Source organism: Cryptomeria japonica, chromosome 10 (genome assembly GCF_030272615.1).
Source record: "Cryptomeria japonica chromosome 10, Sugi_1.0, whole genome shotgun sequence".
NCBI classification, from domain to species: Eukaryota; Viridiplantae; Streptophyta; class Pinopsida; order Cupressales; family Cupressaceae; genus Cryptomeria; species Cryptomeria japonica.
In genome coordinates, this window is record NC_081414.1 from 62,614,731 (window position 1) to 62,631,270 (window position 16,540).

Sequence of the window (16,540 nt, forward strand, 5' to 3'; positions counted from 1 at the left end):
TCCATTCAACTTGCCTTGAAGTGACATATGAGGATACTTACCTAATGTGACTTTTTTCCTAAAGCTTTGGAGGAACAACCACATCATGGTTTTCCCAATTACCAGGTGGTATTAGGACATTTGAAGAACTCATCCAAAAATTCTTGGCACATTATTCACACAACATTGAACATGATATCACAATGGCTGATCTATGTAACACTAAACAAAAACCAGGTGAGCTATTTTCAGTCTTTCTGCAACGATGGCGTCAAATGTCTAGCAGATGTTCTCTTCAGTTACCTGAACAAGAACTAGTGGAAATATTTATTTCCAACTTAAATGACAAAATGGAATTTCACCTAGATGTAAAAGACACAGACTCTTTCAATGACATGATCACAAAAGGCTTAAAATGTGAGCGGGCTCTCATCAAAAAAGGGATTATCAAAATATATAATGAACCAAAGGATGGCCCTCATCCACGCTTCAATAGTGACAAGCCTAACTTATGGAACAAAAACAAAAACATTGTCAACGACAAGGTTGTGGATGCAAGAACTATCAAAAGTGCACAACCTATGGTTTGATTTGCAGGACAGAAACCCCCACCCAAGAATAACATAGTTGCTCCTCCAAATCAAGGATGCAACACATCTCAAGAGGAACCTAGACAACGTCAACAAAATTTTAAACCAAAACAAACATACACTCCCTTAGGGGAACCCATCGAAACAATATTATGTCAGTTGGTTTCTCAAAATCTGGTTACCTTACCCAAAACATCAAATTATGAACCTCAAGTCAAACCTTCATGGTGGAGGGATACTGAACATTGCAATTTCCATCAAGGGAAAGGGCATAAGACAAGCAATTGTCACAGATTAAAAGATCTTATTTAGGATCTTATTGACCGAGGTGAAATTGAAATTGAAGGACATGACCCAAAGACAACAAACAATGATCATCTCATGTTAAAAATCCACTTCCATCACAAGATCAAAGGGGTCCTTCCACTTTAGGGAGAAACACAGATACTACTGATTATATGCAAGCCGCATATAATTACACTGTGAATCACCTATATGATGCCAGTGAACAAATTGCAACTATAACCATCAAAAATCCCAGCTCCACTTGCAATGTTGTTACACATTGCAACAAGATTACCATAAAAGCAACTCCACAAGGCACCCCATCTATCCCAAAGTAGTATAACCTTGTGGAACAATTAGATAAAACACCCGCACTGATATCTATCTTAGAGCTATTGCGCCTATCTCCATCCCATAAAATAATCTTGGATCAAGATCTCCAAGAGGCATCAGTCCCTATGATCCTAAATACAGATCAGTTCCAAGCCATGGCTGGAAACCTAAGGTCATCACCTTGTCTCACCTTCTCTGAAAGTGACAACTCATCCTTCCAGCAACCTCACAATGCCTCACTACACATGGAAGGGTTTATCAACCAACATAGGATCAAGTGAGTCTTGATTGATAATGGAGCAAGCCTGAATATTTGTACTCTACAATTAGTCACAACTTTGGGATATACAATTGAATCAGTGGATCCCCACAAGAAGATCACAATCAAAGCCTATGATGATGCAGAGAGTTCATCCAAAGGAGCTGTTGTGCTATCAATCCGAGTGGGCCCTATGGTGAAACACATCATCTGTCAAGTTTTGGACCTTCCTCTACCATACAATTCATTATTAGGAAGATCTTGGATACATGCCATGCAAGCTATTCCATCCACCTACCATCAGTGTATCAAGTTCCCGCATAATGGTGTATAAATTACAATCCTAGGCAATGAAAACCCCTTTGCATATTGTCATAATATAAGTCATCAACCAGAGATTACCATTCCCAACAATAGAGAAGCCATCTCCTCCACATCATACATAAGTCCAACCTCTCTTTCCAGTTCAAACACCACTATACCCAAGCAAGAAAAGCTCAAAATGAAAATAGAAAAGGAAGGTCCTGGGGAGTACAATTTGAGCAAACTCTTTTGTGTGGGACAAATGCCTACTTCTCCTAGGACACATGGCAAACCTCAACGGTTACTTCAAACACCATTGGTCAAATGAACATGTAATTTGATGCCATTCATCCTTGGAAAGAGTTAAGAAGAAGAGGCCAGAGATGAAGACTTAGCAAAATGGATCTATAAAGATCCCATCACCACCGATATTCCACAAGCTAAGCTTCCCACAGATCAGTATGGCAAAGGCCTTCTCATTATGCAAAGAATGGGTTATGATGGTCAGAATGCTCTAGGACCTTGCAAGCAAGGACAACATGAACAACTACAACCGGAATTAAAGCCCAAAGATAACACTAGCCTAGGCTTTCAAAAGGCAATTCTTCCTAAGCTCAGATTCAAAGGGAAACCCAACAAACCACTATATCAGCCTATTACAAAGAGGTCACCATTGGTTATAAAAGCAGCATCAAAAACCATAGCAACTACCCCATTGAGGCTAAAAATCCTAGAAAAACCATCTACAACACCCATCATCCCACCAATCAAACCAGTAACCCCATTAGTAGCAGCAATAACTTCAATAACACTATTAGTAGTAGCAACTATATCAGAACCCACAACAATATCAACAACACCGACAATTCTAGTAGAAGCAACAGAGTCAACACTACCGATACTCCTCATATCAAATTTGTTGATCCCCATAATCCTTCCTACAACACCAATCATTTCACCTCCAAAGGTACATCAACTGATCACACCTACAATGTTTAACTCAAAGGATATCCCCGTATGGTATAGTAATCGACTAGTGGAAAGTGACTCAGAGACTGACTCACATGAGTGGGAATTTGATTCCATACAACTTAATACTTTAGATGAGGAAGACACATCACCACCTCCACCCTACAAAGACATCCTTGTTTACAAAGAAGCATAGATAAAGACCTCTTGGGTTCCTAAGCTGGAAACTTCTTCCACAGACCCTACGTCACATCCTACGCCTAATTCTGATAGGGAGAGTACTATCAACGACCTTCACCACAACATCTTAACCCTCACTGACACATCTAATGAACTTAACCTAATCAATGAGGTAATTCCCATTATCCATCCCGAACTCATCGAATGGAACCAACATAATCCCCCATGTCTTGACCATTTCCAAAATGATGAGGCGATCATTGACTTTTTGGAACTATGGGATAACACACCAAGTGGGGATCACAAAGCTAGATTCACCATATAACTTAATAGCATAACATACTTTGGGGCGGATGCCAAGCCTTTCAGTTGCAAAAATATAATAATAAAACATGGATCTTCCGGTGAAAACCACACTATGGCATTGTTTGGTCTCACAAAAGTAAAAAGAGAGAGTGTATCCAATGGTGAAAACTTCTCTGAGGCACCTAAGGATGAAAGGTTTGACATCCTCCCTTCTAGTACATAGGAGGAACAATCAACAATTCTCATTGAGGAAACAAAAGAATACAACATGGGGACTCCTGAAACTCCTCACCACATACATCTAGCATCTCTTTTAACTCTAGAGGAACAACCTAAGTTTGTCGAATTCTTCCAAAAGTGTCAGATCAACTTTGCATGGTCATATGCAGACATGCTTTGTCTTGATCCGGATTTAGTCATGCATCACCTCACTATAGCAGAAGGAGCCAAACCTATCAAGCAGAAACTTCGCAAGATGCATCCCCAGATTGCGGTGCTAGTCAAAGCAGAACTCAAGAAACTCCTAGATGTTAGTTTTATTAGACCAATTGATTATGCAAATTGGATATCCAATATTGTGCCTATCGGAAAACCAAATGGGGGCATCCATATCTATATTGACTTCAGAGATGTGAACAAGGCATGCCCTAAAGATGACTTCCCCCTACCAAACATTGACATAATAGTGGACCTAACAGTAGGGCATGCCATGCTTTCCCTCATGGATGGCTTTTTAGGGTACAATTAGATAAAGATCACACCAGAGGATCAACATAAGACGGCCTTCACATGTCCATGGGGAACATACTGCTGGAATGTAATGCCTTTTGGTCTAAAGAATACATAAGCAACCTATCAACGAGCAATGACCACCATCTTCCATGACATGATGCATAATATAATGGAAGATTATGTTGATGACTTACTGGCAAAATCACTAACAAGAGTAGGTCATCTAAACATATTAGAGAAAATCTTTGATAGACTAGAACAATATCATGTTCGACTCAACCCAAAGAAATGTGTCTTTGGAGTAACGTCAGGGAAGCTTCTAGGATAAATTGTCTCAAGCAAAGGCATCGAGGTTGATCCTACAAAGGTCAAAGCAATCATAGACATGCCACCTCCAAAGAATATCAGTCAACTCAAGACATTCCAAGGGCGGTTACAATCCATCCGAAGATTCATTGCACAATTGGCAGATAAGTGTCACCCATTTACACACCTATTACACAATAACATCCGTTTTCAGTGGGATACTAGATGCTAGCACACATTCTAGATGCTTAAAGACTATCTCATGAATACACCATTGCTAATTACACTAGATCTAAGTAGGACTTTATTACTCTATATATCAGCAACAAGTACAACATTGGGTGTACTATTGGCACAACACAATGCAGAAGGGAAAGAGTGTGCTATTTACTACATCTCTCGCAGACTGGTTGGTTATGAACTCAATTACACACCTATTGCGTGAGCTTGCCTAGCAATAATCTTGGCAGCCACTAAACTGAAGCACTATTTGTTGACACATAAAGTACAACTCATTGAAAAGATTGATCCACTAAAGTACTTACTCAGCAAAGCAGCATTGACAGGCCGCTTGGCCAAATGGGTGATGATTCTAAGTGAATTTGACATCGAGTATGTAGACTGTAAGGTTATCAAGGGTCAAGTTATTGCAGATCAGTTGGCCGATGCACCGCTCATAGGTGATCATCCCCTCATTTCCAATTTTCTAGATGAAGAGATATTCATGATCACAACAACACAACCATGGAAACTATACTTTGATGGTTCATACACTAGGCATGGCTCGGGGGCAGGCATTCTATTTATCACACCTCAAGGTGACAACATCTCGAAGTCTTACAGGCTCACAATTTCATGTACAAACAACATAGCTGAGTATGAGGCCTTGATCATAGGATTTATATTAACCATACAATGGAAGTTACAATAACTACAAGTATATGGCGACTCCCAACTGGTCATTCAACAAGCAACAGATGAATATCAGACCAAGGATGACAAAATCATGTCGTACAAACAAATGGTGGACAAATTAAAAACATCATTCACTACTATCACCTTTGAGCAGATACCCAGAGATCAGAATCGAGCTGCTGACACTATGGCTACCATTTCATCTCTCCTAGATCTTCCACAAAATTCAACATGCTATGAGTTCTTGGTCGAACAGCTTTGGATTCCCGCTTATGATATCCCCGAATCTGAGATGATATGTCACCTTATTGGCTCTAAATCCCCATGGTACGGTGAGTTCTACACCTACCTCTGTGAGCACATGCTTCCTCCTAACCAATCGAATAACCAATGTAAAACCTTCATTCGCCAAACCACTTGATATACCATTATTGCTAAAACCCTATACTGACGTAGTCTTGATGGTACTCTCCTTCGATGTCTGGAATAGGATGAGATAACAAAGGCCTTGGAAGAGGTACATGAAGGAATTTGTGGAACTCATGCAAGCAGTCCATCATTAGCCAAGAAACTCCTGCGCACTGGATACTATTGGCCATCCATGGAAAAAGACTCCTACTATTTTGTTAGAAAGTGCAAGAAATGCCAAGTTCATGGAGACTTGATACATGCTCCAGCACAGGAATTGCAACCAATCACAACACCATGGCCTTTTTGTCAATGGGGCCTTGACCTTGTGGGTAAAATCCATCCATCTTCATCCAATGGGCACAAATTCATTATTACTACCGTCGAGTACTTCACAAAGTGGATCGACGCTATTCCACTTACCCAAGTCACCAACAAGCAGATCACCTCATTCATCCTTAATTACATCATCTGCTGGTATGGTGTACCCATGTCCATCATCATAGATAATGGACTTCCATTCAAAAATTAGGATGTTCATGAGCTTTGTGAGAAATTTCACATCCAACATCGCTTTTCCACTCCCTATTACCCACAAGGCAATGGTCAGGTCAAAGCATCAAACAAGAACATATTCAGAATCCTTAAGAAGACAGTCAATGATGCCAGCCATGATTGGCATGTTCAATTGAATCTAGCACTATGGGCATACCAAACTAGCATTCGAACCCCTACAGGAGCAACTCCCTACTCACTGGTCTACGATACAAAAGCTATCTTACCTATTGAGGTCAAGATACCATCTCTACAGGCTTCCTTACACAATCTCATAGATGATGAAGCATACAAAGTATACCATCTCCAAGATTTAGAACTACTTGATGAGAAGCAACAAGCTTCATATAATCACCTCAAGGCCTATCACCAGCACATGAGAAGAAGCTATAATCACTGAGTTAGACCTCACACATTCAAGGTAGGTGATCTTGTTCTTCGAGAGGATCCTTGTAACCAACCAAATTGAGAACATCAGGGAAAGTCTAAATCAAACTGGTTGGGTCCATATATTATCACTATTGTATTTGGATCTGGGGCATTTCAATTGGCTACTTCAGAAGGAAAACCGCTAGGAGATCCGATCAACAACATGTACCTTAAAAAATTTTATACATGAGCTGCATAGAGCATCAGGATCCCATACATCTTGGCAAAAACACCAAAAACATTTAGATAAATATCCTGAAGAAAATACAAAACATCAAAATAGTAAAGAAAAAAAATCATACATCCAAATGGTGAACAACCACTCCGGTGGCACTTTGGGTAAGTGCAATGGTGAAAACCTGGCAAACAGGTGCCACTCATAAAGGCTATGCCTCCATTGTCTTTTAGACTTGTTGCGATCACATTCGTTTGCATCCACTCATCCATTAGTCCAAAACCGTGGCTTGTTATTGATCTACAATCAAGGATAGTCCTTCAAGCGTCTTGTATCCCACTTTTTCATTGTCATGTCTAAACTGGGGGCAGTTCCCTTAACCTATTGATGGAAGTGGATTGTGCATTACTTATGATTCATCATTTTCTTCATTCAAACATTATCCTACAAAATCCAAAAACATTGAAAACTATCTCAGAAAATCCCAAAATATTTCGAAAACATCAAAATCAATCAAAAACATGGAAAAACCTTGTACATACATTCTTAAAAGTAGATACCAAGCAAACATTGTGAAATAATCAAACGATGACCACTTATCCGATCAACCAAACAATCAACATCTACACACACACTGTCTTAACAAGGATGCATCTTTCCTTACCAAAACAAAGACAAGATGACATTTTCTTTGACAAGAAAATTTTGTTTAAGCTATCAAGTACCTGGTTGATTTGTAGGTTATTCATTCATTTATATATATTAGGTTCCTACAACATTGTTTGTGTATCTTTTGCAAATTATTCTGATGAAGTTCTGGGGCATGTACTAATGGTGTCTACGTGGGAAGTTCACTAAGCTATGTGATCATAGGCAAAATACAATCATAGATCACTACAATTTGATGACTACGGCGTATACCTCGACCATATGAGCATGAACCATTATCGAGGATCCATATTCTTTATTCATTATATATGTTGTTTTCTTATAGGTACAATGCTCCATCTTTGGTTCCTACTGCCTCATCCAAACTCAATAATGGTTTATCTCTGATTATGGTATGAACTTGTCTCCGGATATGATTGACAAAAGATCAAGGAGGACGTTCCAAGTCATGCATGAAAGGAGATAATCCTTGTCTGTTTTGCAAGCAATACTCAGGTCAACTTGATCCATTATATCAAGTTGCTTGTATTAACTTGCTATATCAAAATCCATGTAAGGAATACTCGGGTCATCTTGAATCATTATGTCAAGTTGCTTGTATTTTCTTAAAACATTTTAAATCCCAATGATGAAAAATAAAGCACTATGGATCTTCATTTCATCTCATCTGTATATATTGCATGCCATTGCATTCCACCCATCCATACATTCATAATAGTTGCATATCATTCATACATAGTCATAACAATGCCTACTCTATTTTCCTCTTCTTCCATAGGAATGAGTCATAGGTCTTCCATTTCTTCTATCTAACATCGAATCCGCCCCACCCTCCCCATCTCGATAATCAACATCACATACCCTACATCATGCCCCATCAAATCAATCAAGCCACGTTCATCACCATCCATCTCTAATAGGAGGGGTTGCATTTCCTATCCTAAGTCATCCTATAAGCCAAGCAAGTTACTCTGTCTGCATAGGTACATTGACTCACACACACCTAGACTCTCATCAGATACTCTGATCAAGTATCTTTGGGTCTCAATAGGTAATCGATCGTAGTAATCCTAGACTATGTCAGACCTTTATCATAAAGACCTAGTCTCAATGGGGCTGCCATGATTCACCATAACCATCCATCCCACGCCCACACTATCAATTGATCAACCAATCCAAACACAATCTAATAGACAATTACCTCAATTGTCTATGTCTCAATGAGTATTTTTCTTCATATACCTTGACTTCATCGGTCAATTACATCAATTGTCTAAGTCACATCAGGTCACTTTGATTCACTTACTCAGACTTTATCATATCCAAGTGACCAAATGACATCAACTATCATGCTTTGACTCGACCGGGGCAATTAAACCGATTGTGCCAGATTGTTCAACTAATTTTGATCAATTGTATAGTATCAATCAAAAGCACAACATGAAATTTGCACTGTATCTCCTGCATAACCTACGAGTACTCACTGGCTTACCATTTCTCCGTATTCACTCTGTTTTATTCCATTCTTTCACCAGTATTGCTAAAATATTCTCTTCTACCACCTTGCCAATTTTAATTCTTTTTCGAGAGATCGCCCGATTTTTTGAAATTTTTTCGCCCATCTCTCAAGGGGGCATACAACCCATTAAATTAACATTTTATGGGGCATTTCTACACACCTATTTCTCTTTCTTTGAAACGATGCGATAAATGGCACCGTCTCAAAGAGGGGCAAATGTAGTCACATAAATATGTCCATTTTAATTAAATGAGTATTTCATAATTATTTGATTAAAAATCCACTAGCCATTAGATAATTAGATTAATATTTAATTAATTCATCTTCAAACATTCTCCTATTAATTAAATAAATTATTCAATTTATTTTAATTAATTCATTCAACCAAATTCACGCTCAATTAAATGAATAAATACTATTTATTCAATTTAATCCTCTTTCCTCTTTTAAATAAACTAAATAAAACATTTATTTAAATCATTAGTCCCCCCCGACTTGCATTTTCCTACAAATGAAAGTTGCAACGACAAGTTGAAATAAATTAATTTTATCTTAATTAAAATCCTATTTTCCCTCACCCACCAAATCCACTTGCACTCCTAAAACCCCCTTCTAGATTCTTCTAGCCCCTTCCAAATTAGCCTAATCCATCCCCTAATTATTGTCACATTCCTAAGAAACTTGGAGTCACTTCTCAAAGACTTCAAAGTCTTTGAAAAACATTAAATGCTTGGTGTGTTCAACAATTTAACCTCTAAAGTCTTCCAAACCACTTATGGCTCTTACATGACCATTTATGGTTAACCCCTAACTCAACCCTCATGTGACTCATATGTCTCCACAAGCATTTATTGCTTTGACCATGGTTATCCCTTTAACCTTTGCATAAGAGTTTATCCATTGGATAAAATCTTTATTCTTTGAATAAAGAATTTATTCACTCAACCCAACCTTGACCTTAACTCCCAAGTTAACCTTCAGGTCATATCAAGCATTTAATGCTTATTCCCTCTCCTCTCAACCCATCTCATATTGACACTTGTCATCCTGGGATTGGGTTGAAAGCCTACACATGGATTTGATATCATTCAATCCTGACCCTTGTTGAGATTACTCAATCTCAACCAACCATTGCTCCATTTTTCCTATAAATAGAGCCCATTTCTTCATAATCCAGATTCGGAAAACTTGTATGCATCTAAGTTATAGAGAAGTTTAGAGAGCATTTAGCATATCTTACTCATATTCACTCTTTTGGTTAAAATTAACAAATAGCATTTAGATAACTCATCCTTATTTGGTTATTAAGCTTGCATTTGCATACTTTTCATAATCATCTACAATCTTGAACCTCCATAAGCATCCATAGTGCAAAAAGCTACTAAGAGCTACACTAATTTGGAACTTGGAGAGGAGAGGAACAAGGGAGAAGGAGCTATTTTGTTTTCATGTCTTCTTGCGTTTACATTCATAGTTAAATGCTTTACTTTGTTTTTAGTGTCTATTTTGGTATGTCTACTTAGACTAATTTTTGGTTGATTAACACTAACATTTGCCTTTATTTCTTTGTTTTTGTGTGTTATACGACCACAGGTTTTAGTCTAAACTTGTCCCATTTTGTAGAGCATCAGTGTTTATTGTCAACATGATATGTGCTACATGTTTGCATAACACGAAGGTTATCCACAACATGAAGTTTGACTAATCTGAGAAGCCCGATTGTCCACATGGACTTAGACTGACTGTGACCATCTGACTTGGATGATGATAATGAGGACATTTGGCTTCCAGAGGTCACAAGACTAATAAGATATATTGAAGTCGGTGATGGTGGATTTTAGTATGGTGGCTGTCCATCTTTTCTTTAGGGTAGGTCGACAGAGGATAGAGGTGCATTAATGGTGACCCTGGTATAGGTGATTAAAAAGATTGAGATGATCGACTAAGGAAGAACCAATTCAATGAGACAGATTGAGTTTGCTAAATATAGAAAACCAAGTACAGAGAACAATATGTGAACAAAGGAGATGTGTTCAGTGCAGGTTATCCAATTTGATATAGTGGAGATCATTGACAATTCATTATAGAGTCATTCAATGTAAGTGTTCAATTCAAGAAAGGAGATCAAATATTATTCATATTAGATCTCTTAAGACAAGAATGAATTAATTTTTAAATTTCAGTTGGAAGGAAAAACATTCCTATGTGTAGAGATGATTGTGCAATATAGTAAATGCATTTTGGACTGAGATTGTTAGTGAGAGAGGACACAGAGATGATGTGGCATGTGAAACCGCCATGATGCTAGCAGTAGAGGTTGAATCTTGAAGATCAATGGTCCTAAGTTAAAGTCAATGAAATAAATAGATTGGTAGTGTCTTGTGTGTATAGGAACTTAAATTGCTGTTTGGAAAAAATGCAAAAAGACTCAATGAATGATCTACATGTTGCATAGGAAATTGTACAGATCATGTGGGATAAAAATTAGGCAAACATATCTTATCTGATGTGTGATGAGTTATGATCCAACTAACCTCCTAGAGGTATATGCCAAATACAAAAACATAGACTTTTCAGCAAAGGAAGTGATGATGAGAGTTGGATAAGTATGTGTGTAGATGTGGAGAAGAAAAGATGCTGAGGTGAGAATAGTGAATGGCATAGTGTGATAACAAAGTTAAAAAACATAGAGAGCAACAATGACTAGAGGTCAAAAGTTAAGAGCTAGATTAGATAGAATAGAAAAGAAGAGAAAGCAATAGAGACCAAGTGAGAGAGGTGATCAGAGAAGGTGTAGTAGCAGCTAAGCTGATTGAATGTTGTAGTTGTCAAGACAAAGTAGAAAGCCAAGGTAGAGAACAAGAAAGTGCATAGAGTAGGGAAGAATAGAGAGCTGAGAATAGAGCAAAACTAGAAGCAGAGAGTAGAGAACAAGAGTGGAGAGAAAGAAGAGAAAGAGTAGAATATTAAGGTGTTGCAAAACCTCATTTCAAACAAGGCATATAATTTATATTTGAAATCTATACTCATTTTAATCTCTGAGTGGATTCTCAGAGCTAGGGGTTGGTGCTCCTTTGGGTTGGTGCCCATAAAACTTTAGGGATTGGTGCTCCTTGGGTTGGTGCCCTAAATCTAGGGGTTGGTACCCTATGATAAACCTAGAGGATTTGGTTAATAGTGGGAGGGGGATGAATCAGTATTAACAAATATTGAATCTTTCAACACCAAAATAGACTTATTTTAGATCGGAAAACATTCAACACTTCAACTAAATCTTCATAATAGTTTTTCTTACCAGATCTAGGTGATCATTTCCTCTTATGCAAGCTTATTAATCAGATTAGCCATCAATTCAATATCAGATCAACAAACACATTTACCAACTTATTAAATGATCAAAATACTTCATCAATTATATAATCATCAATATCGGTAACCACTTTAAGATATCTGATAAACACACATAAACTGTCTTTATTGGTTATCAGAAATAGAACATGAACATCACAAGAAAAGCATACCACACATGAACACCATGTTTTTCATGTGGAAACCCAAATAGGGAAAAATGACGGTGGGAATTGGTACCCACAAATATTTTGCACTCTTTCAAAATGTGCACTATTAGGAGCAAAGCTCAGTTAGAAGCTTACAATGATGCCCTGTTAGGAGTCACCCAATTAAGGGATTTACCTTAGCCCTGTTAGATGCTTTGATCTGTTAGGATCAACCTTGCAAGAGGATTTAGAACTCAGATATTGTGTCACCCTATTAGAAGATTTTACAATGTGAGGCCTGTTAGGCTCTACCCAATTAAGGGATTTTAGTTGTTGTAATTGTCAGAAAACAACAATGAATGATCAGTGTATAGCAATCCACTTCTTGCTTTACTAGATCCAATTAGGTTCTATGTTTGCATCTCTTTGGTAGATCTTCTCACACACACTAGTTTGACTTCTCACACTACTCAAAATCACTGACACTTCAAAACATCAACCTTGTCAACATAAATAACTTCTACAACTATGTGAGCATCAAAACCCTAAGAATTACTACGTAGATCATCACAAATCTTTACAAATCATTATAGATCATCATAGGGATCATTACAATCAATTACAAATCAATATCGGTCATTGAATGATCATAAATCATCACAGCAAGTCGATTTGGTACAAAGTCAAACCCTTAGCACATTCCGCTAAGCACTTTGCACATTCCCAATAAATTTGTTCTACAAATGCACGTAAACATATTTAAAACCCATCATGCAATTTGTGTCACGTTATCATCAACACGTGAAATTTATGTAGATCACCGCCAAACCAAAAATCATTACCAGTTAAGAGAATTCTTTACCGATCCTTAAACCCTTCTTAAACCCTTGGTAAAACTTCATCAAAATTCAAAACATGCCTTCCAATAAACATCATAGGATGTAGTTCCGGTTACATACTCAAATCCATCATAAATTCTTATGTATCAAACCACAAGTCACCAAACATCGCCAATCACCTGATTCCATCAAAACTTATCTACTTTACCGATTAAGGTCCTAATTCACAGTCTTATCGGTAAACTCTATTAAACTGTCAAACTCTTACTCTGGTAGACCAAATCACTTAGCTAGCAAGTCAACCACCAAAAACCAACTATAAACATCATTAAACATTAGTTGAACTAGGTTACCATCAATGACAATATAAATAATTGATCATGTCATCTTCCTCTACCGATACAATCATCCACCATCATCTCATCTTCATTAGTTATGCCAAACATGCCAACCCCTTTGGCATTGATGGCTACACTAAATATCAATATACTCAACTCATACTGTTCTGCTATGTTTTGGACCTTCTTTGCAACTCTTCTCTTCTCTGTTGCATCTCATGTGTCAGTTACACTATATCTACTCCAACTGATCATATGTCTTCTCTTAATCATATTTCTTCTCCCCCTTTGATAGCAATGCCAAAGGTGCATAAGTATCACAAATCATTAAGTCTGTTGCGATTTCTATCTTCAATATGTCCGCAAACACATCTAAAATGCTCCCCCAATGGAGTAGCCTGCTTCTCATCAGTCCAAAGTGAAAAATAGTCATGAAGCCCATTGGATTGATGCATCATGTATTCTAGTTTTGTCTGAGTAGGGGTCTGACCTCTAATTTACCTCTGAGATACTCAAAGGTTGTCTTCGGAAATGGTTTTGTGAAAATATCAGCTAGCTGCTCTTTGCTTATCACATACTCCATGTGGACTTTTTTTTCCTGTACTCTTTCCCTTAGAAAATGATATTTCAATTCTATGTGCTTTGTTCTAGCATGTAACACAAAAAAAATTGAAATATTGATTGCAGTAGTATTATCACAGTAAATAGTTACCGGTTCAGATATATCAAATCTGAATCCTTTAAGCACATATCTCATCCAGATTGTCTATGTGCAATTCATTGATGTTGCAACATACTTTGCCTCTACTGTTGACTGAGAAACACAAGTTTTATTCTTACTTGTCCAAGCAACCAATCTGCCTCCAAGAAGAAAATCTCCACCGGTATTTCTTTTCCAGTCATCTACATTGCCTACCCAATCTGCATTAGTAAACACATCCAAAGAGAAATTTCCTTTATAAGCATACCACAAAACATAATCTATTGTGGCTTTCAGGTACCAGAATATCCTTTTCAAAGCTACCAAGTGAGTCTCCTTGGGATCCTTTTGAAATCTAGCAACCAATCCAATAACATGTGCAATAGTTAGTCTTCTATGAATGACATAATGCAATTTACCAATCATAGACCTATATTCTTTCTCATCCATATATGGTGAGTCATCTTTCTTAGACAACTTGTAGCCTATCACCATTGGCATACCAACCAGTTTACAATCTCCCATGCCAAATATTTTCAACAACTCTTTGACATACTTACTTTGACAAATAAAAATTCCACCATCCAATTGTTGGACCTACAACCCAATAAAAAATTTAATCTCTCCAATAAGAGACATCTCAAATTCCTTTTTCATCTCCTTAGCAAAATCCATGCATAAGTCATCATTACCACCAAAGATAATATCATCCACAAATACTTCAGCTATCAATACATTCTCTCCATCAGTCTTTATATATATGTGTTAGATAGTTTAGATAACCGAAAGACAACTGAGAGGGGGGTGAATCAGTTGTCACAGATTACCAAAAGCATTATCAATTTAAAACAATACCGAAATAACACTTAATCCAATTAAGCATAATCAATAATCACATAATAAAAGCCATCCACACAACACCAAGATTTGTACGTGGAAAACCTGATAAAGGGAAAAACCATAGTGAGAAACCTACCCATAGTCAGATAATACTTCAATAGTAAGTATGTGAATTTAAAATGAAGGGGCATACACATGCAGGATGGCCAATAGCCTAGAGCACATTGCTCATCACAAAAGGAGTCTCACTGACTACATACAAATCCAGACTACAATCTAGAGAAGTGTTGAACTGCAAAAGATAGCATCTCTTATGCCCGAGTACAGTTCTGGTTAAGCTCAATACTAGAGGACTAAATCCTCTTACAAACCCAATTCGATCTCCATTGAATGACCAAATCCTCTGTTTGAATGATATTACAATATTTGAACACTACATTCCTTGACCATGGCCTCTTACAATAACCATGATGATCTACAATGAGATCTTACATCTTATTTATACAAACCCTCAACCATAAATAATCAGGTCGACTACCAAACAATAAAATAATTATATTATTACAAGCCATGTTGGCCTTAGACCAAAACAAATAATATCTAACACATAAGATATCACGAAAATACAACAATAATTCTTGTCCAGATGTTACATTAATGTCGGTCCATAACATAGGTCAACCGGGACCAAGTATAGGTCCACACGCTTCAGCAATGATCTCCAAACTCTAAGTCTCAAACAAGATTACCAACAACATCCTGGAACTCTATTATAAGCTGCACTGACACCAATTATGCAATGCATCAAAGATCTCCACCAAAAGATCTGCTGATGAAACCCTTGCCGGAACCAAAAACCAATCTTCTGTGTAAGCAGGATAACATCCAATCACCAGAATGAAACCAACTGACCAAATAAGCCAAATCCATCACTAGATTATACAGGAGTTAACCAGATCATGCCAGATCCAAGTTAACCAAAAACAACTCAATCTACCGAAACCGGAAGGGTGTCGGTAAAGTATCCAAATAGCTAGTATTGACATCAATGACAAAAAATCAATGCAACACATAATCAATTCCACCAAATGACCAACAATATGTTACTATCATCATTGGTACGTTAGAATCCTAACTTGATCAGGTGTGCATGCAACCTTTCAAATCATGCTCTCGGTGCTTGCTTCAGTCCATATAGTGCCTTATTTAGTTTGCAAATCATATCTTTGTCTTTAGACAAAGAAAATCCATCTGGTTGTTCTATGCATACTTCTTCTTCAAGGATGCCATTGAGAAAAACTGATTTAACATCCATTTGATAGAATTTAAATCCTTTAAATGCAGCATAAGCAAGTAGCATTCTTACTCCTTCCAATATCGCCATAGGTGCAAAGGTTTCACCATAATTTTCTCC